The following is a 13879-nucleotide window of genomic DNA, read 5'->3' as shown; positions in this document are numbered from 1 at the left end:
AACAGGTCGGTTTCACATTTGGTTACCTTTGACTTGACAAACACACATAATCAAATGATGGACTTCCCTAGCGCAAGATGCAATGATAGCCACAAACTTAGATGAATTCAGAAGTCACAGTGGTTTCCATTGACAAATATAGGTCTACACCGTTAGTTCCTGTCTGTTAGTTGCTTGAATCTGTTCCTCAGGTACAGTATGGTTCAACCAATGTCCTCTCCACCACTCCACCTTGTTCACGGCTTAGTGCCCATGTCTTGGTGGTGTTATGACTAATGGAGGGGCCTACATGCACCTATTCATATGCACATTCCAGCTTCCAAGGCATGAGTGAAAAACATTGCCCTCCCCAGCTAATATCAATTGCTGCAAATGAAATGAAACCAGTAGCAATTACTGCAAATGAAAAGAATAGAGACTATGAGCAGCTTCAGTTGGCAAGGTTGGTACAGTGCAAACAACCTGGCAGAACCAACGCAGTGGTCCGCACTGACCTTGCCACCTCCCCGTAAGCAGCAGTGACATGACCAACTTGGACTCGATGGCCCTTGTGGTCTCTTCCAACTCTATGATTCTATGATTCTAAGTTCAGGTGAGTGCCAGAACACCCAACCTTGAATCTGCTATTGCCAAAACACTGAGGGCACTGGGTTGAGAAAAGCTTATCTGCAGCCTTACATTTTCAAGTTCTATGTGCATAAGAGAAAACGGCCCATGAATTAGAAAAGCATAAGGATGGTTATGAAAGCAATTTTGATCATATATAGATTAATAATGGCATCATTACTTCATTTGTTGTAGTTCAAAAATCATTACCATAGATCAATAGATTGTTTTCCCCACAGCAAATATTTGTACTGAATCCAGCACATGTGATGGGAGATCCTCCAAGTTTTCTCTGAGTTTCCTTTTATATAACTTGGCAGAACTTCTAATATTTATAGCTGACCATAGCGCAGTAGTGCAAATGTCTGCTTTTTCTTCATATCTGTAGTTATTTAGTGATGAGATAGTGTGAAGGTTGGACAATTGACCAAGAATCACTAATGCTTGGCTCTGATGGAACTAGCAGTGGTGAAGTATGCACCTTTTTGGCAATAAAAAGGGTCTTTCAAGGCAGTTCCCTTTTGTGTGCATATTTAGGTTGCTATCGTGTGTGTGTGTGTGTGTGTGTGTGTGTGTGTCAATAGGACATATGTCTGAGCAGACATGCATGGGGTTGCACTCAATCTCATTTATGTTGCAATCTTTGCCTGAGGTTGCCTCTAGACTTACTATTTTGTGGGAAGGGCTCACGTGCATACCAGAACTTTAAATTTGCAGAAAGTCAATTGAAGTGTTTTGTTGTCCTAGCACAAGAAATCCACTTTAAAAAAAAAAGTGTAGAATTTTTGCAGCTTAGAAAGTGACAGGGAAATGCATTTAAAAGTGTGGGATAAGCAAATGATTAATGGAAGACTTATAAACATCCCACAACCCAAGCAAGATGAATGCTAATTGTCTCCCAGCCTCCCAGCAAACAAATCAGAATGAATGCTCAATAAAGACTGGGCATAGTCTAACTATTGTGTAAGCTTTGTGCAAGCAAATCCAGATACTGTAAATGCTGAATGAACAGGTTGCCTGGACAAGTCCTTAAAAGTTCATTTCATTTAATCCTCATAGTACTCTTATTACGTACGTTAAGCTGATAAAGAATTACTGACCCAAAGCTACATGGTAAACTTCATGGTTAAACAAAAATCTAGACCCACTTCCTTGATCTACACCCAACACTTTAGCCTCAATATCATGGTAACTTTAATTTGTTAAGGGAGAACAAGGCAATAATCTTAATCCAGTTTCTACTGTTGAGCAATCACATTTTTCCAGCCCTGATTTTCCAGCACAATATTTCATTTCTGGGAAAATCTGTCAATTAATATTTTATTTGGTAAAATGAAAGGCAATCATTAAAAGGGGGGACTATTAATATGGAAAAATGAAATTCAGGTGTGATTCAGTACCCTGTTTGAAAATGTATAGTTCAAATTAACCTGTAAATCAAATATATTGGAATCATTCTTAACATACTAAGGCAACTGATCACCCATTAATTTATTTGCCCCCATTTTTTTAGTTACTTTATTGTAAGTAACATCTCCATGAACATCAATCAATAAGTAATCCTGTCACAATGAGTCATCACAGAAAAAACTGAAAGCAATTCCATAATTAATATATCTTAAGCATCCTTATACAGTAAGCATCACAAACAGCAGGAGTCAATATATTTCATCTGTGTATAATTCATCACTATTTAATAAGAGTAATCCCAAACAGCACTTCTTTTACATCAAAATATGCTAATAGCAACATTTGGCAATGAAAGTATGCGTTTTTGCCAAGGTCCACCCTAAAACAATGCCATTTCTCTACCAAATAATGTTACCAAGAATTCAGATGTTATTACCAAGCGTGTTGTGACTGCGTAAATGTGCAGGACATGGTTAAGTGTCAAATCCCAGTAGGTATTGGTGTGTCCTTAAGATAATGCTCTTCAGGTCTCCCTCTCCAAGTATCTCCACCTCCTTCTCCTCACTGTTGCTGCTCTCCATTCACTTGCCCTGCTGTTTGGTGCCCAATATGCAGCTCCACCCAGAAGGCGAGGGAAAGGTGACTAGAGACTGCTGCTTCTCCTCCTGCCACTGCTTACTCACTTGGAAAGTTAGCAAGAGTGAGACCCATAAGGAGGTGGAGCAGCATCAGGGGATGTTGGCATTGTCAATGGGCCCACTGCTTGGCCTGTGGCCATAGTGGGGGGACATTTGTGGGGCTTGCAGGGGAGTCACAAAAGATCTGTGAGTCACAATTTGCTCATATTTCATCTAGGAATTCAATTCCAATAACCAGATTTATATAAGAACATTGAAAGCTTTCGAAATTGTGTATGAGTATATTTTACTCATGGGACACGGGTGGCGCTGTGGGTTAAAGCCTCAGTGCCTAGGGCTTGCCGATCGAAAGGTTGGCGGTTCGAATCCCCGCGGCGGGGTGCGCTCCCGCTGTTTGGTCCCAGCGCCTGCCAACCTAGCAGTTCGAAAGCACCCCTGGGTGCAAGTAGATAAATAGGGACCGCTTACTAGCGGGAAGGTAAACGGCGTTTCCGTGTGCGGCTCTGGCTCGCCAGAGCAGCGATGTCACGCTGGCCACGTGACCCGGAAGTGTCTTCGGACAGCGCTGGCCCCCGGCCTCTTTGAGTGAGATGGGCGCACAACCCTAGAGTCTGTCAAGACTGGCCCGTACGGGCAGGGGTACCTTTACCTTTTTTATATTTTACTCATCATATTCAGATGCACGGCTTTTAACAACAGCAGCAGATCTCTGTGAAAGTTACATTGCATTTTCTAAGAATGCGCTGAATTCTTAAATATTATTTCTAGCCATCATTTGCTTTCTGGGTGACCAAAACAACCAGTGAACACCATTTGTCTTCTCAATTTCCTTCTTCTTCCAAGTTTTACAGTGGAAGCATTCTTGGAGGTCGCAGTTAAAATGCATACAGAAATTCCCGGGGCTTGCAAAGAAAATATTTGATAAGCCTCAGGGTGCTGCTGTTTACAGAAGGTTCATCTACCACTATGGAAAGTTAAGAAGGACAAGAGTACCTCTGAGGGATTAACTTCTTTTATAACTTCTTCAATTTCACAATGTTTGCTATTGCTTCAAATATTGTTTCTAGGCTTTGGCTAATATTGAAATAGGGCTGGGGAATGTGAAATCTCTTTGCGGTTAGCATGCGATTTGAGCAATTTGACTAGAATTCCAATACCTTTGTTTAAAATGAATATGATTCCTGAGTATAAAATGAAATCCCAAGTCCCAAGTAGGGATGGATGAATTTGTCAGTTCCTGTTTCTTTCAGTTTTCTCACTTTTCCAATCTTATTCAGTTGGGTATATAAAAGTTGAAACAATACTTGAGTACCTTTAACTTCATCTTGCAGCTCAACAGCAGCCAGTGCAAGTGATGGCAATTCTGCCCCATTGAGCAGTCAAGCCACTACATTTTACACTTGCTGCATCTCCTAGACCTTTCAAGGCATAAGAACAGCAGCAGCAAAAGAGTAGAGGTCAATGGCAGGGATGGTTTCCCCCGGATAACTGGCTATTGAGCTTGGGGTTATTTTAGATCATTTGAATGCATGCATACAGAACAAAAGTTTGTCAGCATTTGAACATAGGAAAAAATAGATAGAAAGTGCTTAGATATTTTTTTTAAAAAAAGTTTGTTTCTATAACATTTCATTCTGTTTACTTGTTCTCTCTAGCTATTGTTTCATTCTGTCCTCTAGTATGCAAACAACACCATCAACCAATTTTGGCTATGTATTTTAATTCTAGTGATTCTTACTATTTTCCCTCCTATTCCTACAATTCCCCCCCCCCCCCAGTATTCTAATGTTTATTATTGTTCTTGCGAAAAGCCTTTCATTACTCTTCTTTGGCTACAACACAGATTTTACAGGACATTTAATAGCTTGGGACAAAAGCAAATGTCTGCTTCGGTTAACAAGTGGGACAACTTGGAAACTATTCAGCTTCCTCCACAAAGCAGTCTTTAAAGTGGTTTATAAACATCCAGTGTCAGTCCAGCTTGTGTTGCAAATTCATGCTTTGCATGAAATAATAAAATATTTTGGTCCCAGATTGTCATTCCACATTTCAAGTATGCATCATCTATCCACGGTTATGTGTATGGCTGCATTTAGCCCAGAGTTGCGCAAGCAACTTGTATTGACGTCCTTTTGACGTCCAGGATTCGAGAAAAAAATCATTGCTTTTATAAAACTCCAATAATGTCAAACAAATTCTGAAGACTTGACTTTAATGCATCTGGTGCAAAGGACTGATAGTCATACAAAGAACTCGAATGAGAGAAATAGATGGATTTAAGAAACTGTGTAAGTCCATGAAGCACTTTTGTAATCTGCTTAAGGACTCACCAATGGAAAAAGACAGAGGAGGAAGGAGATAGCCAAACTTTGTGGGACTTTATAGATAACTATAAACCACTTACGTGCTGCAAGAAAGGAAGTGGAATTCTAGCATGTATTAGAGCTACAGCATGTGTTACTCAGCTATGGGACTGCCACTAAATATAGTGGCTTGTTGATATTAAGTAATGAACAATTCCCCCCAATATCCCTGATGGCTATAATCACCACTCATGGAGGGCAGGGCTTCCCTTTGACTGGACAGAGCAGGCTTTTCCTTGAGGCAAAGTGAGGTGACACTGCCCAGATGGACTGGCAAATGCTGGGGGGGGGGGGGATCAACAGCTGCCACCCCCTGGCTGCTCTTCCTAAGGTCCCCTGGCCATTTCCCTCTGTTGGAAGGTGCAGCTATGTAAGCCACATGGCATTACTGGCCTAATAATAATAATAATTCCCAGCCACTCTGGGTGGCTTACAGCATATCTAAAAACATAATAGAAACATCAAGCATTAAAAACCTCCTGATACAGAGCTGCCTTCAGGTGTCATCTAAAAGTTGTGTAATTCTTTATCTCCTTGGCATCTGAAGGGAGAGTATTCCACAAGGTGGGCGCCACTACCGAAAATACCCTCTGCCTGGTTCCCTGTAACTTTGCTTCTCACAGTGAGAAAACCAGCAGACGACCCTCAGAGAAAGACCTCAGTGTCCTGGCTGAGCAATGGGGGTAGAGACGCTCCTTCAGGTATACTGGGCCAAGGCCACAAACCAACTTGCTGCCTTAGGTATGATAGAAGATGTTATTGCATCCAGTGATGGAGGAACCCTCTCCAGAACCTGGGGCGGGATGCCGAGGGGGGGGGTTAACCACCCAGTGACGCAGGTGCGGCATCCCGTACGGAGTGCGCATGTGTGGCAGCCTGTATGGTCTCGTGCGAGAGGCAGCCTGTACGGTCGCCGTGCAAGAGGCGCCCATACTGACTGCACAGCTGGGGGGAGGCGGGGGCCATCTTGTCACACACACCCCAGAGTGGCATCCGGGGCAGCCCGCCCCCTCCACCCCCCACTTCATACACCTCTGATTGCATCACCAGTGTTGAATAAAATTCAACTGCTAGTTGTGTGAGTCAGCTTTGATTCATGGAATAGGAATGGCCGTCCTCCTTTGCCTCAGGCCGCAAAATGTCTTGGACAGGCCCTGGGACAGAGCAAGGCAACCTCCTCAGGCATCTGATTGTATCACAAGAATAGAGAAAATTGCTAACTATTTGATTTATGATTAGTGTGTTTTTGTCTGCAGGGGAAGAGGTGCTTGGAAGATTTTCTGCCCCAAGTGCCAAAATAACTTGACAGGCTTTGGTAACTGGGCACCTTGAGATGAGGAAAGGGAGGAACAATGTTCTGCTACTCCTAAGGCAGCAAAATTATTTTGGGTTAGCCCTGGTGATGATAGGGATACATTCCTATTTCTTCTGCTATTGCTATTCATTCACATGAGTGCTCTTTTCCTTTCCATGACAAAAAATAATAAATAGATATGGGAAAGATTTATACCTATGGCTATTTGGGAATTAAGACGCTGTTATTATAAGCCACACCTCTTTCTCCTTTGGGTCATATATTATGTGTTATAGGCCAATGAGTGTGTCATTCAGCCTCTCTCCGCACCCCTTCTTGTGAAACAAAATGACTGAATTTCACTTTTCTTCTGCTTTTTAGAAGCTTGTAATGGGCAATTGAGAAAACAATAGAATAAACACAAATACCATCTGTTTCCAGCCTCTCTCAACTGCATTGTAATGAGTCTGGGGAGATGTTATTTCTGGGTCTTAAACATTCAGTCATGCTTCTTTTAAGGAGTCGCTACTTAGCAGGGCATTAAGTTATGCAATTGAGTTGAAATCCCCAAGCTTGAATGTTCAAGAACCATACATTGTATTTCTAAAAATGGTAAGAGTCACTTAAAGATTGACGTTAGAAAATCCCCTTTAATTCATTTTTTAAAATGGAGATTTTTCTACTGCATCTAAGTAATGTTTGAAATACCTCTCAATGGCAAGACATTATTATTAATAATATTTATTATTGTTGTTAATAATAACACATTTCAAGACGAAATTAAGCCTTTTCTGTGTAGTAATATTAATTCAACTAATATATACTGATTTGACATGTGTCAAAGGTGCTCATTCACTATTTGCATATTTTAAGGGGTTTTGTGTAATTTTGTAATTACAAAAATATTTAAAAAGAATGGTGATGGTTGATCACAACAGAGTTTGACCCAGAAACTTACTATGCTGGCAAATGTTCACAAACCCTCAAAAGAGCCTCAGATCAGATCCCTCCCAGCCGGTAGGCAAGGTGAGGCTGTTGCCGCAGGTAGCACGTCCCCAGGTACCCTGCCTGACCTGCTGCCTCCACCATCAGCAGAGAAGCACCTCTGCCATCAGCACCAATTTTGTGCAAGACGGTGTCCATTTTGTGTGAGATCTCACCCTAAATCGGCATAATCTTGCCCATAATTGGTGCCAGTGGTGGTGGTGCTTCTCTGCCAGCAGTGGATGTGGCAGGGCATGCAGCGGCAGCAGATAGGTGGTGGTAGAAGTGGTGACAGCGGCAGAGCAAGGCTTCACTTCCTGTTTCACATCAAGCGGCAAAATGGGATGCCCCAGCCATGTCTCAAAATGGGCTCCTTAGCACAGTCACTGGCCAGCCTCCTACAATCCACCACCAATGTGGGGTGGGGTGGCTGTGTACTTTTGTGGTCATATCCTGCTTTTGGACTTCCTATGAGCCTCTGTTTGGCCACTGTAAGAATGGGCTTGATGGGCTTGGGTTCTGATACAACCCATCTCCTTATATTCTTATGATCCAGAGTGGGGGACCCCACTGCTTTCTTTTGAGTTAAAAAAAACCTCACATACAGGCTACATATTAAATGTAACATGTAGACTCTCCGTCTTGGAATCACTGCTGCTGGAGTCTTTCATAGCATTGAACAGGGCATGGGCAGCACATGCAATGTTCCTTTCTTTGCAGTGTTGTGGCTGCTTTGATGGTTACGTTCTTCAAGTGTTCTCTTTAACTGTTTGAAAAGAAACCTCGATGCCAAAAACTGTTTCTTCTCCTGCAAATGAAATAAGCAGAAACTCCCCTTTCAAAGAGGCCACAGGCATCTGCCTACAACCCTATTAAATCCTGTAACAGTACATATGTCTGAAAGGGTGTGTATGTGTGTGTTTTATTAGTACGCAGATTAATTTTTGACTATGCAACTCATCTTCTTTGGAGTTTGAAGCCTATAAACTTTGCTTCAAAAGCTTGCCATTCTGAAATAATCTTCTTCATGAAATTGATCCTATTTGGCATTCGTTGTTACTCCTCAGCATTGCACAGTGACCAAGAGAAGCCCTCAGCCAAAAACTTTGCAAGTAGCTGTGTCCATGTGGTCTGCACTGCTGCGAAGGAATTTAAGAACAGTTAAGGAATTTGTCTATTAATAAGAACGGGAAGCCAGCAATGGGTTAAATGGATCATTCGGCCGACAGGCTAACACTTCCCTTCATTTGGCCTTGGTGAGGTGAAATGATGAGTTTTCATAAATCAGAGCAGGAACAGTGATTTTCATAAAGGTCTCAACAAACGTGATGTAGCTGCTGTGAAAGTTGCCAAAGCAGACTTTCGCTTTGGGGTAGATTTTGAACGCCATGTCTTGAGTGTTTTTGCTCAAGCTATAAGCCATATGTCTGCATGAGCTATTAACAATAAAGATGAGGCCAATTGCTCCTAAAGGTAAATGTTTAATTCATGGCACACACCTGGATGTAGCACTCATGCTAATAGGAGGAGTGAAATATTAATAACTCTAGCAGACAGTTGCATTTGGCACAATTACATTTCCCCTTCTAAAGAAGACTCTGCCAGATTTCCCAGTGCATCAGTCCACATTCTCTTCCTGAAGCCAACATTTCCTCAAGAAGCATTGCAAATAGGCATGTTTTAAATTTAGATCTAACATAATTGCATCATTTTAGACTTGATAAGTGATATGTTTTGTTCAAGCTGCTACTCCTCGGCCCCTTTCCCAATCTAGTGCCAACCAGATGGTTTGGACAACAGCTCCCTTCATCCTTGACCTTTGGCCAGGCCGGCTGGGCTCCCAAACCACAAAAACATTGATCCAAGGCACAGACCTTCATAATTTTTACATAAGTTGACAACAAAGCCACCAACAAGTCCCAGGAGACATCTGTAGTCACAGAGCTGACTTATGTGTTGTTGGTGATTTTGAGGAGATCTCTTCAGGGTGGGGACTGAGGATCCAAAAGGATTCATGTCCCCCATTCATGTTTTTGTGCTACTGGATTTCTGATTTTTATGGTTCAGTCAATGGAGACAGATGTAGTCTTGCTCTAGGTTTTTGAGGGTAAAGGGTAATCCTGGGGGAAACTATGTAATTTCAAAAGGATCCATTTACTGGAACCAACTTCTCTTTCTTTCTTTCTTTCTTTCTTTCTTTCTTTCTTTCTTTCTTTCTGGTACTTCTTTTTCTCACAATTGGCCCCCTCTTCTCTTCCCCCCAACCTCTCTTGGCTTTTCCTCCTATATATTCAATCAATTCATTCTCTCTTTCTTTTTTCCAGTCCCATTGTTGCCTTTTGGTTATGTTTTTTTATTTTTAAAAGATTTTATTTCTATTAACACACGTTTCACAGTACAGAACAACCCTCTCCTCATCTTGTAGATGAGGCAAGGAAAGTCGAAAGTTAAAAAAAAGGAACCCAAACCATTAATCTGTCAGTACAACCCACCAGGAAGTATCAGAATTAAGTCCACAATATTCATAGCAGCCAGAAAGTGTTGTATGCTACTAGGAGAGGTCTTTGTATTTCATCTTTGTTTGCATAAACAGTAAAAGAGTGCCAATCTGCCACAAAAGAATCTTTATATTTCCTTCTTTAAGCCAGCCATAGATTATTTTTTAATTTTTCCACCAAACTGACTCACCAAACCATCTTATACCAATTAGCTAAAGTGGTGCTCTTTAGATCCTTCCAATATTGAGCAACAGCTAGCTGGGCAACTGCAAGAAGGTAACCCATTGTTGTTTTGAAAAATGCTTAACGGGGGCAGCTCCAGAGATTTCAGTGCTTGCTGTCCAGTCATTTTAGCAATTTCTCCAAAGACCAAAACTGCAACACATTTTCCACAAGCCCAGTACATACGCTGGAACGACCCTGGTTCCTAACATTTGCTCCACAATAGTCTCAAATTAGAAACTTATACATCAACGGTCCTGGATTATATTAGATTCTGCACAGCAAATGTCACCAGGGAAAAGTATGTTAAGTTGTATCCGAATAGGAAGCCCTGGATGACAGGAGAGGTTAGGAGATTATTGAAGGCCAGAAATTCTGCTTTTAGAACTGGGGACTTGGTATTGTATGGCATAGAAAGAGCGAACTTGAAGAGGGGTATCAGGAAAGCAAAAGCGGAGTACAGAGGAAAAATTGAGGACCATCTGAGAAATCATGATACTAGACAAATGTGGCAGGGAGTCCAACATCTGACTGGTTATAAATCAAGGAATTCATCAGTGGTAGAGAGTACTGCTTCCTTGGTGGGAGAGTTGAATACCTTCTTTGCTCGATTTGAGGTGACACCAACAGTGACTCCAACAGGGATGCCAGAGCTATTGGCGTCACTACCTACAGGAAATGCTGCCAGGGTGGAAGAGGGAGAAGTGAGGCGAATATTAAAGGAGGTAAACATGAGGAAGGCTATGGGCCTGGATGGGGTGGCAGGCAGAGTGCTAAGAGATTGTTCGGACCAACTGGCAGGAATCTTTACGAAGATTTTTAACCAGTCTCTGGCCCAAGCCACTGTTCCACCCTGTCTGAAATGGGCTACCATTATACCCCTGCCAAAAACATCAAAGATAGACAGTCTGAATGATTTTTGCCCTGTGGCGTTGACACCCATTATAATGAAATGTTTCGAAAAACCGGTGAGGAAGCGCATCTTATCTTGTCTGCCAGTGGGACTTGACCCTTACCAGTTTGCGTACAAGGCAAAGAGATCCACAGAGGATGCTGTGGCAATGGCTTTACATGCTGTCTTGACTCATTTGGAGAAGCAAGGGAAATACGCGAGACTGTTATTTGTAGACTTTAGTTCTGCATTTAATACTATTCTTCCGCATAGATTGGTGCCCAAATTATTAGACCTGGGACTTCCACCATGTTTGTGCAGGTGGATATTAGACTTTCTATCAAACCGTTCCCAAAGGGTCAGGTTGGGTTCCCATGTCTCTGCGGATCTCATCACAAATACGGGGACGCCGCAGGGGTGCGTGTTGAGCCCACTTTTATATACGCTCTATACAGCTGACTGTGCCCCCCAAATACCCCAGTAATAAGATCATTAAGTTCGCAGATGATACAACGGTGCTGGAGAGGGGGAGTTGAGCAGTTGGGGGAGTGGTGCAGGAAAAACAACTTACTCCTTAACTTAAAGAAAACAAAAGAGATCATTGTGGACTTTAGGAAATGTAAATTGAATATTCAGCCACTTATTATTGAGGGGAAGTGCGTGGAACAGGTCTCGGTGTTTCGATTTCTGGGAATGGAGTTGAGAGACGACCTAACCTGGGGAGAGAACAGCAAAGACCTGGTGAAGAGAGCACAGCAGAGGTTATATTTTCTGAGAATCCTCCAGAAAAACAATCTCTCAAAGGACCTGTTGATGGCATTTTACCATTGCACTGTGGAGAGCGTACTAACTTATGGTCTGTGTGTGTGGTTTGGGAGCTGCATGGCCAGGGAAAAAACAATGCTATCCAGGGTTGTAAAGACTGCAGAGAGAATTATTGGGTGCACTCTTCCCACCTTAGATCAAATCTATGCTGCCAGGTGCCATAAGAAAGTGGCAGAGATAGCACATGAGAGTACGCACCCCGGAAATGATCTCTTTCAGCTTCTGCCTTCTGGAAGAAGGTATAGGGTTATAAAGGCCAGGACTAGCAGCCTGAGAAACAGTTTCTACGCTAATGCAATTCTGGTTCTAAATGCAGCATAAGGGGTCTCTGTAGTATAGTGTATTTTAAAATGGGGTTTTAGAGTTTTTAGGGGTTTTTGAATGTTTTATGTAGTTTTGTAGTAGTTTTGTGTAGTTTTTATGTAGTTTTATGTAGTTTTTATGTAGTTTTATGTAGTTTTTCAATTTCATTGTTCCACAAGGGACAATGACAATAAAGATATTGTATCATATCGTAAAAATTAGATATCTTCATTTGAAACAATTTCATCGGTGTCATATGCCATTTTTGCTCATTTTCAAATGCTTGTCCACTCATGCTAGATTATCCCAATTTAAATGAGAACCACATGGAATTTTAACAATTGTCCTAAATAAAAATATTCCAGCCTGACTCCCACATCCATTTCAGACCCTTTGAAGAGCCAATAGCAATGCCAAGAAGTAAATTATGAATACAGGACACCAGCATGAGGGCTTGCTGTTTAATATGCTCCTTGATGCCACTTAACACATGTGCTTATATTAAAACACCATGAAAATAAATATATTGTTCTGAGTTGTGGGAGGTCAATCTGGATGAAACCCTGGGCGCCCTTCCAGATGTGAGATCCTGCATCTGTGAGGGTAGAATGTATCAGAGGAGGCTGGCCAAACCACTTCCTTTGCCAGGTAATGCCTTTGATGAGCTAGTTAGCTACTGCAATTTAACATATCCAACGAAGTTGCTCTCTGCCATGGAAACAAATGGGTGGCTCTTTCCCTCACTCCCCTTACCAGGCTGGATGTCCTGTGATCCTAGATAGAAGAACAATAGCCAGAGTTGCCGGAGGATGGATGCTGTGAGTTGTGGAGACAGAAGTATGGCTTGTTCTATGCTGGACTTTGATACTCCCATGAAAACCTAATGGGGAAGCAATATCTAAGGGAGTGTTAATGCTGGGAGTCCTTCGATCCTCCAACCATGCTCAGGTTGTATATATGTGTAAATAAAACCATATATCTTCAAGATCCCACAGTCTCCACTGGTCTTCATTCCAAGCCCTGGAAAAGTGTCAGCACCGCTGCAGCACCATTTTCCATTATGGCTATGACACCATTAATACAGTGCCCAGGGAAGTATTATTTCCACACCATGAGAGCCATTGCTTTGCAGAAACTGACAGAAGACAACTATGAAGTGTGCCTTGTGTTTTTGCTTTTGAACAAGCTTTTTGCACCATGTTTTATTTTAAAAGTTTTCTGTTGGTGGAAGCGAGCAAGCTTCTGTAGCTTCAGACTGACTAGAGTTTTGCTGGGCATTGGTTCCAGCCAAAGAGCAATATAACTCGATTTTCCACAAACCATTTTAATCTGATTTTCATTTAACCAGTCAATCCACAGTTAGACCAAGAATGTGCCAACAATCTGAAACAATATGATAAACAAAAATTGGAACAAATGTTCGCACTGTATAAGTACCATACAAAAGTCATAATTAAATCTCATGAGTTTAATGTTGATGCACTTTTCAAAACAAACTTTTAAGAGAAAAAATCTGTTACTCGTAGATGACAGTACCTAAACTATTTTCTTTCTTGGGTTGATGGAATTTCCACAGGGGACTCTGAAATTAGTTTTTGAATTGCATATGTCTGTAAATAATCTGGAAGAACATCATTGATCAGAGAGTACTTTCAGCTTCAAAACAGCTTCCTTCAGTTTTATGTGGAGCATTAACAGTGTTCAAAAGTAATGTATCCCAGACAAAAAGTCACTTAATGTCACTCGAGAAAGCTGCTTAAAATTCCAAGCCATTGGCAACAAAGTATTGTTCAATTAAAACAGGATATTCTTATTTAATCTACTGCTTTCATTTCAGTTTGTTC

Source organism: Podarcis tiliguerta (genome assembly GCF_965153285.1).
Source record: "Podarcis tiliguerta genome assembly, chromosome: 9".
NCBI classification, from domain to species: Eukaryota; Metazoa; Chordata; class Lepidosauria; order Squamata; family Lacertidae; genus Podarcis; species Podarcis tiliguerta.
Note: the sequence above shows the minus strand (reverse complement) of the source record.